Source organism: Miniopterus schreibersii, assembly GCF_964146895.1.
Source record: "Miniopterus schreibersii genome assembly, chromosome: 8".
Lineage (NCBI taxonomy): Eukaryota > Metazoa > Chordata > Mammalia > Chiroptera > Miniopteridae > Miniopterus > Miniopterus schreibersii.
Genome location: NC_138109.1, coordinates 71,499,346 through 71,514,536, shown reverse-complemented (window position 1 = coordinate 71,514,536; position 15,191 = coordinate 71,499,346).

Genomic DNA, 15,191 nt, shown 5'->3' with positions numbered 1-15,191 from the left:
AGGCCACTAGGTAGAAACACTAAACAGTTGTAAAATTAATGAGGGGCATGGCTGCACGCAAATCTGGTGAGTGTCAGCATGTCAATGCAGTTGAAGCTGTTGGCAAAAAATAGGTTCTGCCGGGAGAGGTTAGAATACGGGGCCCAAGGAGTGGCCCCTAAGAAGCATCAACATTTAGGAGGCTGGTGAAAGAAGAACAGGCCAGTCGGGACATTGTAAAGGACTCGAAAGAGAGCCAGGGACATGCGTGGGAGAATGTCCTGTGCTAGAAGCAAAACCAAGAAAGAACTTTGGTAGCTGGCAATTTATTTAACCTGTCTCTTGGTCTGCTGAATGGGAATGATAATGCCTAGGGTTGAAAGGAGTAAATTTTTTAAAATACCTGTCAAATAGCAAAATTACTATGTAGTGGGCAACCCATAACTTGATCTCCCTCTCTTCTGTCCTTATTTCTCACTCACCATTGTAACCATAGATGTCTTCCTCTTCTTCTTTTTTTTTTTTAATGTCTTTATTGATTTCAGAGAGAGGAGGGTAGAGGGAGAGGGAGAGAGAGAGAGAAACATCAATGATGAGAGAGTCATTGATCGAGCCCGCAACCCGGGCATGTGCCCTGACCGGGAATCGAACCCTGATCACCTGGATCTTAGGCCGACACTCAACCACTGAGCCACGCCCGGCTGGGCGAGAAGCCTTCTTAATGACAGCTTAGTCCAGAGGTGTTCAGTTCATTGAAAAGGCCAGGTGAAATGGGGAGTCATGAAAGCATATATATTCATCCCACACTGAGGTAAGGAAGGCTTTTATTTGTTTAGTTATTTACTGAATGTAGATCCATTAGAGTTCAATCTTATTTTCTTTGTAAAGGTCAGTCTTACAATCCTGTGATTTCCTGTTTTGTTCTCTTAAATTGGAACAAGAATCGAATCTTGCAGAACAAAGATGTTTCCTGTATTTTTCCATCTTTTACAGTTGTCTCACTCATCCTCTAGATGTACAGGAATTTTTAGCATCTTGCCTTTATCACAGTTTCCCCAAACCTTCAAGTTTTCATAGAAGCAGCAGCTCTTTTTTTGACACTCCTACTACGTTGTAATATTTAATTATGTATTTGTCACATCAGGGACAACTGAAATATGCAATCCTGGGAACTGTTTCAATTAAACAAGTCATTTGGCGAAGACAGAAATATGTGAGCCTACGAGGCAGCGACCTCTGCCCTTGGTCGTGCTCCCCCCAGGCCGGAGCTGTGCACCTTACTTCTCAGCGCCCACGGAGGCCTCCGCCTAGAGGCTCTCGCCCTCCCGCAGAACTTGCCCTGCTGATGCGTTAGATGCATCAGAGGACAGGCCCCTCTGCCCGCTGGAGACGAATCCCCTTCCTGTGCCTTGGATCCTATTTCTCTACCTTTCAGTAAATTAACTCTGCCGGTTATTTCTTCTGTATGCTGTATCCAGTCACTCTCTGTCAACTGGATCATTCTCTTCAACATTTAAAATTTTTCATTAAATATATTCTGTCTTGAAGGAAGGGAGGGAGGAAAGAAGGGAGGGAAGGAAGAGACTTCTTTCTACTCTACCCCCTCAGCCACCAGCGACTCTCCTCTCCACTTCACAGCCGACTTTTCTAAGCAGTTATCTCTGTGTCCCCAGACGTAAAATTGAAGGCAATTTTCCTGTGCTCAGCTTTGCTGTCCCCTGACAGCCTTTGTCATGGCTGCTCAGCCCTTCCTTGAAACATTATTTTCGTTCAGATTTAATGAGGCTAACTTCTGGCTTTACTGGGTTTAACCCTGTCTTCCTGGCCACACCTCATGTCATTTGCAGGCTTATCCTGCAATTACATGTCAGATTCCTGGGAGGCAATCCTATTTGTAACTGAAGCTACCGTCTCTCTTCCCCAGTGGGGCCCATGCTTATCTCCCAAGACAATGGTCTTCTCAGTATCTACTCTTGGTTTTCTTACACACTCACTGGTCAAACTCAACTTCTGCAGAGGTGAATTTATACCCCCCGAGCCTGGTATTCTTCCCGTGTCTCTGGACGGTCGCTAAAGTCCCATATTCAACACATCGTATTGTTCATTTTACTTCCCCAAAGCTTTTGAACCCACCTACTTCCTTCACTTTTTAGTTACCACCTGCAGGCAGGTTGCATAGTGGTCATGAGAGGGGCCTCTGGAACTAGACCTCAGAGTGCTTCGATTTCCATCTGTAAAATGGGTGTGAAAACCACCTGTCTCATAGGGTCTGTGTAAGAGTTAAGTGGATGAACACACAGAGCACTTAGCGCCCAGCACGCCGAGCTTTCCCTCCCGCTCCATTCGCCCGAAGATTGCAGGAGTGACTGTCTCAGAGCAGTCAGAGCCTTCCAGTCTTCTCTCCTCGTTGTTGCCAGAACCATCTTTTTGACACTCAAACATGACTCTGTCATCTCTCTGCTTATAACATATGAATGGTTTCCCATTGCTACTAGAAAAAGGTAACAAATACTTCACAGGCCCAGTGATGCGCCACAAGATTGCGTTTCCCAGCATCTCCAGCTCGCTCACACCACAGCACCCCCACACCAGTAGTGGGAGCACCCCAGTTACACAAACCTGCGGTGCTCATCGCACCCCCCCATCGCCGGTTCTTCTCCTAGCCATTCATCAGATTGCAGCTCTCAAGTGACTCTCTCAGGGAAGCTTCTCTGAACCCCCCCCCCTTTCCAGGCAGTTCCTTCGTTACATGGGACGGCCGCTTTTCCTTCAGTGGTGTGACCCCAGACAAGAGTCAAGCATTTGTTGGTGGATTTATTTGATTAAACACCACCATCCCCTCTATACTGAATTCATATTTCAAAGTAAGGAAGAACTTATATCAAGTAACATTCTAACCCACAAGCTACATATATTTGATCTTTTAGTCAGAATCTGAGTCTAAGTAAGATCAGAGGCCGAATTCCTGCCTTACCAGCAGCTCCTGAAAATGGTTACCGGTTTCTGTAATCAACAAACACAAAAGTGTATGTTAGTGAAATACTTGCTTTACTGTGTCCGTTACTCCTCCATCCTGTCTGAAAAGGTCAAAAGATCCTCTCTGATCCTATCAGATCCTGTCAGATGCTGTCAGATCCTCTCTGATCCTATCAGATCCTGTCAGATGCTGTCAGATCCTCCCTGTTCCTATCAGATCCTGTCAGATGCTGTCATATCCTCTCTGATCCTCCCTGATCCTATCAGATCCTGTCAGATCCTCTCTGATCTTGTCAGATGCCGTCAGAACAGCAGCTCTTGACCACAAGATGGCGACAGATTTCAAGAGTTAGCAGGTGAGTCCAGTTTCTATTCCTGTCTGGAGTGGGTTCCTTTAAAAGAGCGTTGATGGGCTTGGTCATTAAACAGCACCCCCTTTTCCGTGATAGGCTTTCTACTGAATCCGTGTTGCCTGAAGAAGCGAGGGCGAGAAGAACCATCGGTGACCAAACTGGAACCCTTGGAGAGTGAGGAGGGGCCAGGGCGACCGTCAGCCAGGCTCTTCTGGCCACACAGGGCCGTCCTTTCCCTCCATCTGAGGCTGAGGTGAGCCAGGGACACTACCTGCAGTCCCTCTGATTCTTGCATTCAGAAAAAGGGGGGCCCACAAAGAGCATTTGAACTTCGCCTCCCAGGGTGCGACTCGAGAAACTGGGCAACTTTAGAAAAGGTGATGACACGCTGGTCGCCCCAAAGGCCTGTGCGTTTCCTTGCGGAAGCCAGGAGTCTGCCGCTGGCCAGATGTCACGGGAATAACCTGGCTGCGTGTGGAATCGTGCCTCCAGTTTGCAAAATTCTTTTTCCTATATTGCCCTCCTCGAACCCACAGCCTCGTGAGGTGTAGGAAGGCAGGGAAAATGTCACCTTTACTTTACAGGAAAGACACTGAGGTTCAAAGAGTAGAGTACTTGGCCGCGGATATCATAAGGGCCAAACCCTGGGCTTCTGTCTGTTGCTTAGACATGGGAAACACACTTCTTTTAAAAAAAAAAAAGTTTTTTTTAATCTTCATCCGAGGATATGTTTGTTGATCTTTAGAGAGAGAGAAAAGGAGAGAAACATCGATGTGAGAGAGAAACATCAATTGGTGGCCTCTCGTATGTACCCCAAACAGGGACCAAACCCAAAACCCAGGCATGTGCCCTGACCTGGAATCGAACCGGCCACCCTTTGGTGCACAGGATGACGCCCAACCAACCGAGCCACCCGGCCAAGGTGGGAAACATTTCTTTTTTACTTAAAGCATCCAAATCACCTTCTGTCATTCACCACAAAGGAAATAAGTACATGTTCAAATACACAAGTTGAAGCCCTAACTTACATGAGCGTATGCGTCGGGATAAACTAATTGAGAAAGTCATCGAGCTCATTTTCTCTTGTTTCCTCCTCATGCCCCTAATAGAGCAGCTGGCCCGAGTGTCCCATAGCACTGGACCTCCCTTCAGGAGGGACCCAACTGGTGTGGCTCACTGGGGATCTAAGCCTGATTTTCTGACAGGCTTGGGAGGAAAGGGACACTGAGGGAAAGTGGCTCAGTGGCCTGTGGGGAATGCTGTTGAATTCCCAAGGACTGAAAGCAGAAATGTGCGCCCTGCTCGCAGCCCCGGAGGTGACAGGTCTCTGATGGGTGCCTTGCTGATACTGGGGCCTTGACCGCTAAGCTCCAGCTTGGGAAGTTGCAGCAGGTTTACTGTGACCACACTGGGCCCTGGGAGTGATGCTGTGAGTGGAGCTCAGGGGGTTGCCTGACAGGTATCTCAAAGGCAGCCCTGGTGGACTGAAGAGCAAAGGCCTTTGCTAAGGTTTCTGGATTGCGTACGACCCTTTGGGTCTTAGGAAGGGAGATGTTTTAGTCAATAATCATTAATATTGAATGCCGTACCTACCCTAGCAAATAGACTCAGCATCACAGTTCGTTTGATTTAGACACAAAACAACGCAAAACAAAATACCTAAGTCTTGCACTGTGTTGTTAATTCATAATCATTAATGATCACATGTAAAAACAAGCTCTTAGTGCTCCTGCTGGACCAAAGGATAAACCAGAAAGAAACCCCAGGCCCTGGCCTTTCTTGCCCTCTTCGGCCCCACCCCACACCTTGGGTCCTTTAGAATTGAGCACCGTGCTCCAGCGGCTGCACATGCCCGTCTCCTTGCCTGATGACCCTCTGTCACTTTCGATACCCCCACAGCTGCCACTTCCCCACAGCCTTGCTTGTACCCCTGAACCCCTGCAGCCCCGGGCTCCTGTCGCCTTGTGCCGGCACCCCTAACAGGCCACTTCCACTTCTCTGTCGTGTAGTAAATCAGTGTTCTCAGTGCACAGGGTCGCCTGGATGCTTGCTAAATGCAGTCTGTGGCCTTACTTCTGTCGACTGAATCAGCATCTCGGGAGGTCAAAGTAAATAACTATTTTCAATATGTTTTCTCCCAGGTGATTACTATACCCCCCCTTTTCTAACCACTGCACTGGATGAATAGTGTCCCTCCAAAATTCATGTTCCGCTGGAACCTGTAAATGAGCCCTTATTTGGAAGTAGGGTCTTTGCAGATGTAATCACTTTAGAAAGAGGTCCTGTTGGATTAGGTTGAGCCCCAATCCAGTGACTGGTGCCCTTGTAAGAAGAGACACACACACAGAGGCAACACCATATGGAGGTGGAGGCAGAGATTAGAGCGATACATCTACAAGACAAGAATGCCAAGGATGGCCGGCGGCCAGCGGGAGCTGGGAGAGGGGCCTGGAGCAGATGCGCCCTCAGAGCCTCCGAAAGGGAAGCGAGCTGCCAACACCTTGATCTTGTACTTCCAGCCTCCGGAGCTGTGAGAGATACATACATTTCTGTTGCTTTAAGCCACTCGGTACGCGGTCCTTCTTACTGCAGCCCGGGGAAGCTAAGGAGGCCTCCTCCCCACTCCCACACCCTTTCCTGTCTTCTATTGTCTTAGGTTATCTTTATTTCCCCTTCCCTCTACAGGAAGTTACACTTCCTATTGAAATTATTTTAGTGTTACAGTGCACATATGCGCGTTTTTCTCAGTGGTCCAGTGGATGATCTCTTTGGGGTGTTCCCTGCCTCTTATATCTTCGGGAAGCTGAGCCTGCTTCTCTCTGTAAAAGTGGAAAACCTCGCTGCTTACTGTGCAGCTGTGTTGTGCTAGCAAGTCACTGGGGTGATAGTTTGTGGCCCTAGGAGGTGCCCCAGGGGGCCCTTGCCCTGGCTCTGCAGTGCTAGCTGCAGGGTCCGATTCCCCCGGCAGCTCTGGCAGGGGTTCTGGGTGGCACATCTGGTGCAGTGGTGCATGCAGGGTGCTCAAACTGAGAGGGAAGCAGTGTTCTCACCAAGCCAGCCCTTTCCTGCTTAAATCAGCACCAGTCAGTTTCTGTCACCAGCTACTAAAGAGCCTGGTTGTCATGGGTGGGCATGATTTTTTCTTTTTTAAGCAAAGATGCTTGTTCAACAAAATCTAAAGACAGACAGTAATTCTCCGTCCTCAATGCCAGGACCTTATGAGGTAGCAAGTGTTCCATCCTGTCCATCTTTCATCTTATTAGAGGTGAGGATTTTTTTTCCACCTTAATTTTAGCTAAGTCACTGATTACTCATCACATCATTATTATAGTTTTCGGAGTTTATGCTTCTTCAGTTATACCAACATATGTATTGGTTTCTTCGCTCACTATTGTTTCTGCAGGCCAATGCTCTAACCACTGAGCAAAACCGTCTAGGGCCGCTTGTCCATTTTCTATTTTATTTTCCCTTCTTGTCAACTAAAGGAATATTTGTATATTACAGATACAAACCTTCGCTCTATTCTCCACACTGACACTATTTTTCTGAATAATTTTTGTTTATAAATTTTATTTATGATATCTTTCGGCATAAAGCATTTTAAATGACTCTTATAGAAGAAACTATATCAGTCTTTCTTAAATAACTTCTAGGTTTCCAGTCTTGGTTAAGAAGATCTCTTCCATCCTTACTCTAATGCATCATTGCCTAGATATTCTTGCAGGTTTTTATTTTTTATTTTTTTTATATTTAAGTCTTTAATCCATTTGAATTTACTTTTATATGATATAAGGTAGTGATCTGGGTTTATATTCTTTCATACTCACATATGGCAGATGACTAAGGTTTTGATTTCACAAGGATAACATTTTCCCCCACCTAAGATATATAGATGACCAAATTTCTTGTCTCTTTCCTGGGCCAGTGTGCAGACATTTCTAGAACCCCCCTTCATGAACGTGGCTCATTGATTCATGCCTGGGCTTGGCTCCAGTTCCTCTGCCCCCATAGTGTGGAGGCCATGTCTCCTGTCCATGTGGGACCTTCATACTGAGGTCCTAGTGCCTTTGTCAGGGCCCCATCCTTAGTGGGCCACCATGCCTCAACTCTCTTACTGCTCTAACTTTTTTTTTTTTTAACTTTTTCTTTTCTTTTTATTTCAGAGAGAGGAAGGAGGGAGGGAGAGAGAGAGAGAGAGAGAGAGAGAGAGAAACATCAATGATGAGAGAGGCATTGATTGGCTGCCTCCTGCACGCCCCCTGCTGGGGGTCAAGCCTGAAACCAGGCATGTGCCCTGACCAGGAATCGAACCTCGATCTCCTGGATCCTAGGTCGATGCTCAACCGCTGAGCCACCCCAGCCAGGCTACTGCTCTAGCTTTGATGTCTCTCTTTTTTCCTGGCCCTTGGTCTTCGCCCATTCTTTCTTTTTCTGCTGGATTATGAAATACTGCAATTAAAAAAACTGCTATTCCATCCAACTCTTCTAAGTGTTTGCAGTAGAAAGGAAGCCTGTCTGCATCGCCTTGGCCCACTGTATCACTGGAAAAGATCCCTAATAATGGATATTGTGTTTGAACATTAGAAACCAAATACAGCCCTTCTGGGCCCCGCATGAAACAGGCCCCCCTCTCCATCGCTCCTGAGGTTCTCTAGAGCTGCCACCCTCAGGCGCTGTTTCAGCACTGCCAAGGCCCAATTAACTCTCACATCCTCTCCCAAATATATTAGCCTGCCGCCTGCCCAGGGACTCACAATGTTCTGGGTAGTTGCTTTTTAAACTGTAACAAAAGTAGTTTGTTCAAGTTCTTAACTGTTTAACTGTTGTTAAACCTATGAGGCATGCTTTTGAGTGACCTTAATGTGCATGAGAGAAATTAGATTGCATAGTTTGGGGAAAGAGTCCCATGAAAGTGTATGGTGCAGTCAAAGGATCTCACATCATATTGTGTTTGGTGGGATGATAAAGGAGCCTCAAGCATTTTCTGTAAGTCAAAAATTAGAAGTGCCTTATGCCTTTCAATTTTCTTTTGTTTGTTGTTATTTCTTTATGTTTTTGCTTGTGTATGTGAGGACAGTGATTCCCCTGGGGGAAAAATTGCTCAGGCAACAGGTAAGAATCAAGGAGAGGAGAGCATTTTCTGTGCCATCAAAATAATCCTCAGAGGGCTTAGATAATGTATATACTGGGTAAAATGTCAAGGTGTGACTATAAAATTTTACTACTTTCAGGGGGCATGTTATGGAAATAAACTTTATTATTTTTATCTTTATTCATAAGAAGTTTATGTTGTTATCTATTTGTGGAGAAGCACTTGTTTCTAAATGACAGCTCAGACATCTAGAAATCTTTCACACACTGAAAAATATAACTTCAAAATGTCTGTTTTCTTTCTTTTTTTTCTTTATTGATTTTAAAATTTATTTTTAATCTGTTGTCATCAAATAGGAATGCTGCTTTTGGTAACAGGCGGCCAGGTAATTCAGACCAACCACTTGCTAAAAATAAAGCTAAATAAAGCAAAGCTGGATAAAATATAAAATTCAGTTTTATAAATCATCAAAGAATTAATAAGGTTGTGAGAAATTACTGGTCAAGCTCTGGGAGGAGATGGAAATCAAGAGAGTGAGCCTATGATCCCTGGCTCCAGTCTGGCCTATGCGGGAGGCAACCAATCAATGTGTCTCTGTCACATCGATGTTTCTCTCTCTCTCTCCTCCACTTCCACTCTCTCTGAAAAGCAATGGAAGAAATGTCCTCAGGTGTGGATTAAAAACACACACACACACAAAGTGAGTGAGCCTAGCATTTGGGGCTGCTCTTGTACTGGGAACATTCGCCTATCCTGAAAGGGGAACCGAATTATTGAGCTGCACTTTTAAAAATCTCTTGAGTCTAGGGAGAAAAAGCGATGGTCCAGAATCTGCCAAGGTCGGGGGCCTGGGACACACCCCAACTTGGGATTGGAACCCTGAAGAGCTGCTCCCTAAAAGCAGGAGTGAACTAGAATTTAATGAACCTTCCTGTGAACTGCAGCCTCTTTGAGACATTTGAAAGGCCTAGAAAATCTAAAACCTTAATGTTAGAGTAGGATTACCCTGGATTGTTACTGTGTCCCCATGATTATGGCATGAGCAACAGAAGTCTTCTTTGGAGCAAGATATGTCATCCAAAGCTTTAATTATTTATACAAATCGTTTTTCAAATACAACTGTATAGCATACAATGAAAAATTAGCATGGAAATGCTTTTGTAACCTAATAAAATGTGTGTGTGTGTGTGTGTGTGCGCATGTGTGTTACTCCAAAGCCTGCATCTTATCTGATTGTCAAATGTCGTACACTTTAGGGAGTGATTCCCCTGAAGTCAGGAACAAGACTAGGATGCCTGCTACCTCTACAATTATTTTACATTGCATTGGAATGTTAACTAATGCAATTAAACAAGAGAAAACAATGAGACTCGTAAGAATTGGAAAGGAAGAGGCAAACTTTTAGCTGTATAAAAGTATAACTGCATATCTGGAAAGACCAAAAGAACCAATGGAAAAGTACTACAAATCATAAGATAATAAAGTAGCAGGACAAAAAATTAGCGTACTAAAATTGTTAGTCTTTATATGAATAAACTACAGGCAGTTTGAAGATATAATGGAAGAGAAGAGCCTGTATACTATAACAAATTGAAATACATAGAACTAAAACTAATAAGAAATATGCAAAAATAAAAGAAAAACTGGAAAACATTCTTGAAATATGTAAAAATAGCTTTGAACAGCTTGGAAAATGCCATAGTCTTGAATAGGAAAACTCAATATCATAAAAATGTTATTTCTCCCCAAATTAGTATAAACGGAATACAACTTTAATAAAAATTTTCTCAAAAATTTCCCCAGAACTAGACAAGTTAATTATAAAGCTTATATGAAAGAATAAAAACTGAGAATAGCCAGGAAATATTTGGGAAAGAATATTTAATGTACGGTTAATCCTATTAGAATATAGTAAAACATTTAAAATCCTCTAAATTAAAGCACTGATGTACTGGCTCAGCGAAAGTCTTATAAAGCAATGGACCAGAATAGATTCCCAGAAATATAACTAAGGAAAATTTAGCATATGGCAACAGAGGCGTTGAAATCAGAGGGGAGCATTAACTTTAAATGATGTTGGGCCAAATGGATAGCTATAAAGAAAAAGAAAAAACCTTTTTCCCCCTCACAATGTACTCCTGAAAAAATTACAGCGTGTTAGAGAGCTAAATGAAAATAAAACAAAAATAGAAAAACATGCAACTACTAGAAGAAAATATGAGTGATTCTTTTGTTTTTAATTTTTTTTTAATCCTCACAGGAGGATATGTTTTATTGATTTCAGAGCAAAGGAAGGGGGAGACAGGGAAACATCAATGTGAGAGAGAAACATTGATCCATTGCCTCCAGTACGCACTCTGACTGGGGATGGAACCTGCAACCTAGGTATGTGCCCTGACCAGGAATTGAACCCAACCGAGCCACCCGGCCAGCCCACATGGGTGAATCTTATTTTTATAACCCAAGAGTGGACATTTCTAACTGACTAAAAAAAAAAAGAAAAAAAAATCTAGACTTAATAAAAGACGAAATTTAACAACATAGCAAAGAATAAAATAAGAAAAATCACAAGAAAATTACAAATTGGGAAAAATTTTGCAACTTATATCAGAAAGTATTAATATGCTTAATATAACAAAGATTTCCTAAAAATTGAGAAGAAAAAATCCACAACCTGATTTTAAAAATAAGCAAAGTGATGAATAGAGAATTCACAGAAAAGGTATGCTAATAGCTTTCAGTCACAATAAGAGAAATACATGTTAAAACTACTGAGATACTCTCTCATATATCAGATTGAGGGGAAAAATCTCCAAAGTTTGGCAGTGTAAATTTTGGCAAGGCTATGTGAAAACAGGCACTTTTATACACTGCAGGTGGGGGCCCAAAATGCTACAATTTCTATGAAGTGAAATTGGCAATATCTAGCAAAATTACATGCACCTTCACTCTTTAATCCAGCAATCATACTTCTACTCTAAGATTCTATCTCAGATATTCAACAGCAAATATAGAAAGACATATGCAGAAGGCTGTTTACTGTGGCCTTGTTTTTTTGTAGCAAACGCTGAAAACAACCCAAATGTTCCTGTGGGTTAAACTATAGTATATCTACAAAGTAAAGTACTATGTCGTTGTGAAAAGAAACAAAGAGAGAACTCTCATTTCTAGATATGATAAAAGAGTTAACAGAAAACTGCTGCTTCCACTGAAAACAACTGAAAAAAAATGGATACAGTTAAAACTGATGTGTTTCAAGTTTTCAGAGAGCCACTGAGACAGCCTGGAGTTGACGGATCATAATACCAAAGAGAAGGGACTCTCACTATAGTGAGCCCGACATTCTGAAAGCTGCCTTTCTCCTTTTGCTAGTTGGTAACTCTTAGCATTGAGAGAGATGCTGAGAAGCTTGGGAGAGGGTGGACACTAAGAGGCAAAGAAGCAGCATAGCTCTCAGCAGTCTCAGAGGTCTGAGGATATAAAACTTGGAGTGCGGGGTTTCCAAATCAGCCAGGATTCAAGAAGCCAAGATTCCAGAAAAAAAAAGGAGGTGCAGAGAAGTAAGCCTGACATTTGATGGTTTTCTCTTTGAAGTCTTTGGTAATTCTTAGTCATGTAAAGTGAAAGACTAAGAAGCTAAGAAAAGCAGCTGGAAAGCACAGTGGAATTTTTGGCAGTTTTATGTTGTGGAGATAAAAATTGGAAATCAGAAACTGACTAGGAGAAAGCACTTAAGTGTCTTAGGCTTTCAGTTGGGACCCTGAAGAGGGGGTGCATTAGGGTAGATCAAGCCTTACTACAACTCAATCTTGAGTCCTCTTAGTCCCTGATTGGGTTGTGATAAACTGTCGCTGCTCTAGCTGTCTGCCAGACCATAAAGTAAATCCTCTGTGGAGGAAATTAACTTCATCCAGAGCCTCTACACTCTTTCAGGCAGTGATTAACATTCAATCCAAAATTATTAAGATCCAAGAAAGAAGGCCAAGAGAAAAAAAATTACCATAGAAATATATTCATGGTGCCCCAGATTATTGCAGTTATCAGACAGGGATTTAGAATAATAGTAATTAATGGGATCAAGAAAATAAATAAAAAAGAATAATTTTACTAGAGAACTGACTATATTGTTTTTTAAAAGGAAATAGAAATTCTAGGTCTGAGAAATGTAGTAATCAAAACTAGAGCTTGATAAATGTGGTTTAGCAGCAGGTTGGACACAGCTGAAGTGAGGACTGGTGAGCTGGAGAGAGGGCAGTAGAAAGCATCCTGACTGGAGTACAAGAGAAAAAAGATGAAAAATAAAGAAAATAGTGTCAGAGATATAGAAGACATGGCCTATCACGTGAGACATGCTAACATGTAATTGGAGTTCAAGAAGGGAGGAAGGTGAGAATGTGGCAGAGGCAATATTTGAAGAGATGGTAACCAAGAATTTTCCAAAAGGGATAAAAAATTTTGAGTTACATAATCAAAAATTACTAAGAACTCTAAGTAAGATAAAGGCAACAAGAACTACACACAGGCGCATCATAATGAAATTGCTAAAAATCAAAAACAGAAAATTATAAAAGCAAGTAGAGAAAATGGATACATTACTTTCAAAAGAGCAACAATAAGACTAAAAACTAAGTTCTCAGTAGAAATTATGGGAACCACATGATGGAATAACACCTTTAAAAAGCTATAAGAAAATAACAGCCAGTCTAGAATTCTATACCTGGTGGAAATATCCTTCCAAAATGAAGGTTAAATAAAGATATTTCCAGAAAAATAAAAACTGAGAGTATATATTACATATGCCACCAAGAGACTTATATTAGAAGAAATATTAAATGGAGTTTTTTAAGGTCTGCCTTGTGATTGTGGAGGTGTTTTACACAAATTTATACATGCATTAGATTCGTGGGACTATACACCAAAAGTCATTATTATTTTTTTTAAAAAAGGGTGTGTTAGGCACAAGGAAAATAGTCGCAGATGGAAATCTAGAAATGCAGGAAGGGATGAAGAACAACAGAAAAGATAAATATATGGGTAAATGAATATTGACTGGTTACCATTGGAGATTGCTAGGGCATCAGCTATTACTCTGGAAATAATCAAACATTTTTCTTGCTTTACCTTTCAAACTGTATTTCACAGTAACAAAATAGTTGATGAGGAAAAAGTACTCATTATGGAAGAATTACAACTAATAAAGACAGAAAGAAAGGTTGAATTAATAACCATAACTGCAACCCTCATAAAATAGTTTCAATAATGAACTGGAAAAAAAAACTATATTTCAGATTCACATGAAAACCACCTTGAAATTTTAGAACTGAAAAAGAAAATAACTAAAATTAAGAATTTAATACAGCATTTTAGATACAGCTGAAGAAATAATTAGCAAACTGAACAATAGGTGAGAAGAATGAAGCACAATGAGACAAAAAGATGAGAAGTACCTACCAGAGTGTAAGAGACAAATACGATCAAGTGGGAAGATCTGACATCCATTTAATTGGTGCCCAAGAAAAAGGGGAGAGAGAAAATGGGTCACAGCAATATTTTAAAAGATAATAGCTAGTCGGTATTATATAGCCTTAGGGGCTGAGGCTGCCATTTGGGAGGCATGGTGGACCACATATGAGAAAATGAGTTAGATTTTCTGAGAAGACAGAATGAATTAAATTTGGGATCATGCTGCTTCCAGAGAGACAGAAACAGGGACTTAAAGACCGTACCTAACTGCCTTATAGTCTAGAATTTTTTTGGTCCTACTTCTAGTATCTTGTGATGTTCACCTATGCTTTCCACTCTTTGGTTTCTTTAATTTTTGCAATAAATTCCCCTTCACTTAAACTTTTTTTGTTTAAAGTGATTTTTAAAAATATTCTCTTTATTGCTGTATAACACTGGTTAGACAAGTCCTTCTTCTCTTGTTTTAGACCTTTGTGGAAATGGCATTATTGTTTCATTAATCTGTATGCTGCTTACTTTTGGTTTTAGATTATAGAAGCATCTTTCTATTTCAGCATACGAAGGGCTTTTGTATGTTAGGAAGAGAGGTGGAATTTTATTGAATATTTTTTTGATATTTATAGAGATGGTCATATGGATTTGCTTACTTCAGTTTATTTTTGTGATGATTTACACTGACAGATACACTACTGATAAATGGCCTTACCTACCTGGACTAGACCTACTCACTATTCTTTTAATGCACTGAGGTATACTGTTCTTTTAATGTACATGTCCACATATTTAATTTACATTTTATCTAAATGGCACATTTACATATTTAATTAAATATCCTACTGTGTATTTCTTTTTTTTTCTTCTTGTTTTGGTATTAAGATGATGCAATCTTTTTCTATATTCTGTGATGGTTTAGCTCATGAAAGGATTATTTATACCTTTCTCAAGACTTTGATAGACCTTTCTTTAAAATCCATAGGAATGTCTTTTCTTATTTGGGGGGTAGTTCTTTGAAACTTTTTCAATATTTTCCCCCTACGGATTGTTTCCCATTCAGGTTTCTGTCTCTTCCTGATTCGCTCTGATGATTTAAAATTTCCAAGAACTGTCCTATTCGCCTGAGTTTTCAAACACATTAACCTAGAATTGTATATAGTTGTCTTTCCTCTATACCATGATTATCTCTCCCATCATTTCTAATGTTACAGACTTGTGCTTTTTTCCTCTCTGCACACGGTTGCCAAGAATTTGTCTTTTTTTGTTGGCCTCTTAAAAGCAAAAATCTTGATTTTACTTATTAATTCTACTTTCCGTTTGTTTTCTAATTCATT